The sequence below is a fragment of the Lepus europaeus genome, unplaced genomic scaffold, assembly GCF_033115175.1.
Source record: "Lepus europaeus isolate LE1 unplaced genomic scaffold, mLepTim1.pri SCAFFOLD_55, whole genome shotgun sequence".
Classification (NCBI taxonomy): domain Eukaryota; kingdom Metazoa; phylum Chordata; class Mammalia; order Lagomorpha; family Leporidae; genus Lepus; species Lepus europaeus.
In genome coordinates, this window is record NW_026909428.1 from 1,560,164 (window position 1) to 1,564,555 (window position 4,392).

Below are 4,392 nucleotides of genomic sequence, written 5' to 3' on the forward strand. Positions count from 1 at the left end.
AAATTCCATGTTTGTTTGCCGCTGTTCCTGTAGCATTCTTCCTAGAAAATATGAATGTGTAGAGCTGTTGTCTCCATGTGGAAACAATTAGTGTTTCCAAGCAGAGAATGAAATGTTTCAAAAAAAAAACATTCAAAACAATAAAGTCCGTGGATAATATCAGGAATAAACAAACACAGAGGGGGTAACAATATCTGGGATTGAGTGAGGCAAAAATCAACCAGATATTTCAGATTACATCCAGTCATATCCGGACATTCTGGTGTGGAATTTGTATGCAATGGACCGAGAAAATCACAGTACAAATGGTTTTGGAGAAAAGCAAAGTCTTTACGTTAGGCAAGTGCATCAAATGTCATCTATACAAACAGAAATATCATGTTTGTTTGCGGCAGTTCCTCTAGCTTTCTCCCTAGAAAATACGAATGTGTAGAGCTGGTGTCTCCATGTGGAAACAATTAGTGTTTCCAAGCAGAAAATTAAATGTTCCCTGATAAAAACATTCAAAACAATAAAGTCTGTGGATAATATCTGGAATACACAAACACAGAGGCGGCAACAATATCTGGGATTGAGTTAGCCAAAACAAAACCAGATATTTTCGGTTTCATCCAGTCATATCCGGACAAACTGGTGTGGAATTCGTATGCAATGGACCGAGAAAATCACAGTAGAAATGGTTTTGGAGAAAAGGAAAGTCTTCCTTAGGCAAGTGCATCAAATGTCATCTATACAAACAGAAATATATGTTTGTTTGCCGCAGTTCCTCTAGCTTTCTCCCTAGAAAATACGAATGTGTAGAGCAGGTGTCTCCATATGGTACCAATTAGTGTTTCCAAGCAGAAAATTAAATGTTCCCTGATAAAAACATTCAAAACATTAAGTCCATCGATAATATCCAGAAAACACAAACACAGAGTCTGTAGCAATATTTCGGATTGAGTTACCCAAACACAACCGGATATTTCTGGTTTCCTAGAGTCATATCTGGACAAACTGTTGTGGAATTCATATGCAATGGACCGAGAAAATCACAGTAGAAATGGTTTTGGAGAAAAGCAAAGTCTTTTCGTTAGCCAAGTGCATCAAATGTCATCTATACAAACAGAAATATCATGTTTGTTTGCCGCAGTTCCTCTAGCTTTCTTCCTAGCAAATACGAATGTGTAGAGCTATTGTCTCCATGTGGAAACAATTAGTGTTTCCAAGCAGAAAATTAAATGTTCCCTGATAAAAACATTCAAAAAAATAAGTCCATCGATAATATCCAGAAAACACAAACACAGAGTCTGTAGCAATATCTCGGATTGAGTTACCCAAAACACAACCGGATATTTCTGGTTTCCTACAGTCATATCCGGACAAAGTGGTGTGGAATTCGTATGCAATGGACCGAGAAAATAACAGTAAAAATGGTTTTGGAGAAAAGCAAAGTCTTTTCGTTAGGCAAGTGCATGAAATGTCATTTGTACAAACAGAAAGATCATGTTTGTTTGCAGCAGTTCCTCTAGCTTTCTTCCTAGAAAATACGAATATGTAGAGCTGGTGTCTCCATGTGGAAAGAATTAGTGTTTCCAAGCAGAAAATTAAATGTTTCCTGAAAAAAAAACATTCAAAACAGTAAAGTCTGTGGATAATATCTGGAATACACAAACACAGAGGCGGTAACAATATCTGGGATTGAGTTAGCCAAAACAAAACTTGATATTTCCGGTTTCATCCAGTCATATCCGTAAAACTGGTGTGGAATTTTATGCAATGGACCAGAAAATCAAAGTACAAATGGTTTTGGAGAAAAGCAAAGTCTTTTCGTTAGGCAAGTGCATCAAATGTCATCTATACAAACAGAAACATCATGTTTGTTTGCCGCAGTTCCTCTAGCTTTCTTCCTAGAAAATATGAATGTGTAGAGCTGGTGTCTCCATGTGGAAACAATTAGTGTTTCCAAGCAGAAAATTAAATGTTCCCTGATAAAAACATTCAAAACAATAAGTCCATCGATAATATCCAGAAAACACAAACACAGAGTCTGTAGCAATGTTTCGGATTGAGTTACCCAAAACAGAACCGGATATTTCTGGTTTCCTACAGTCATATCCGGACAAACTGTGTGGAATTCGTATGCAATGGACCGAGAAAATAACAGTAAAAATCATTTGGGAGAAAAGCAAAGTCTTTTCATTAGCCAAGTGCATCAAATGTCATCTATACAAACAGAAATATCATGTTTGTTTGCCGCAGTTCCTCTAGCTTTCTTCCTAGATAATACGAATGTGTACAGCTGGTGTCTCCATGTGGAAAGAATTAGGGTTTCCAAGCAGAAAACTAAATGTTCCCTGATAAAAAACATTCAAAACAATAAAGTTTGTGGATTATACCTGGAATACACAAACACAGAGGCGGTAACAATATCTGGGATTGAGTTAGCCAAAACAAAACCAGATATTTCTAGTTTCATCCAGTCATATCCAGAAACACTGGTGTGGAATTCGTATGCAATGGACCGAGAAAATCACAGTAGAAATGGTTTTGGAGAAAAGCAAAGTCTTCTCGTTAGGCAAGTGCATCAAATGTCATCTATACAAACAGAAACATCATGTTTGTTTGCCGCAGTTCCTCTAGCTTTCTTCCTAGAAAATACGAATGTGTAGAGCTGGTGTCTCCATGTGGAAACAATTAGTGTTTCCAAGCAGAAAATTAAATGTTTCCTGAAAAAAAAACATTCAAAATAATAAAGTCCGTGGATAATATCAGGAATGCACAAACACAGAGGTGGTAAAAATACCTCGGATTGAGTTAGGTAAAAATCAACCGGATATTTCCGTTTTGATCCAGTCATATCTGGAGAAACTGGTGTGGAATTCGTATGCAATGGACCGAGAAAATCACAGTAAAAATCATTTTGGAGAAAAGCAAATTCTTTTCTTTAGGCAAGTGCATCAAATGTCATCTATACAAACAGAAAGATCATGTTTGTTTGCCGCAGTTCCTCTAGCTTTCTTCCTAGAAAATACGAATGTGTAGAGCTGGTGTCTCCATGTGGAACCAATTAGTGTTTCCAAGCAGAAAATTAAATGTTTCCTGAAAAAAAAAACATTCAAAACAGTAAAGTCTGTGGATAATATCTGGAATACACAAACACAGAGGCGGTAACAATATCTGGGTTGAGTTAGCCAAAACAAAACCAATTATTTCCGGTTTCATCCAATCATATCCGGACAAACTGGTGTGGAATTCGTATGCAATGGACCGAGAAAATAACAGTAAAAATCGTTTTGGAGAAAAGCAAAGTCTTTTCATTAGCCAAGTGCATCAAATGTCATCTATACAAACAGAAATATCATGTTTGTTTGCCGCAGTTCCTCTAGCTTTCTTCCTAGAAAATACGAATGTGTACAGCTGGTGTCTCCATGTGGAAAGAATTAGGGTTTCCAAGCAGAAAATTAAATGTTCCCTGATAAAAACATTCAAAACAATAAAGTTTGTGGATTCTATCTGGAATACACAAACACAGAGGCGGTAACAATATCTGGGATTGAGTGAGGCAAAAATCAACTGGATATTTCTGCTTTCATCCAGTCATATTCGGAGAAACTGGTGTGGAATTCGTATGCAATGGACCGAGAAAATCACAGTAGAAATGGTTTTGGAGAAAAGCAAAGCCTTTTCGTTAGGCAAGTGCATCAAATGTCATCTATACAAACAGAAATATCATGTTTGTTTGCCGCAGTCCCTCTAGCTTTCTCCCTAGAAAATACGAATGTGTAGAGCTGGTGTCTCCATGTGGAACCAATTAGTGTTTCCAAGCAGAAAATTAAATGTTCCCTGATAAAAAACATTCAAAACAATAAAGTCTGTGGATAATATCTGGAATACACAAACACAGAAGCGGTAAAAATATCTGGGATTGAGTTAGCCAAAACAAAACCGGATATTTCCGGTTTTATCCAGTCATATCCGGACAAACTGGTGTGGAATTTTATGCTTTGGACCAGAAAATCACAGTACAAATGGTTTTGGAGAAAAGCAAAGTCTTTTCGTTAGGCAAGTGCATCAAATGTCATCTATACAAACAGAAAGATCATGTTTGTTTGCAGCAGTTCCTCTAGCTTTCTTCTTTGAAAATATGAATGTGTAGAGCTGGTGTCTCCATGTGGAAAGAATTAGGGTTTCCAAGCAGAAAATTAAATGTTTCCTGAAAAAAAAACATTCAAAACAAAAAGTCCGTGGATAATATCAGGAACACACAAACACAGAGGCGGTAACAATATCTGGGATTGAGTTAGGTAAAAATCAAGCGGATATTTCCGTTTTCATCCAGTCAATTCAGGAGAAACTGGTGTGGAATTCGTATGCAATGGACCGAGAAAATAACAGTAAAAATCGTTTTGG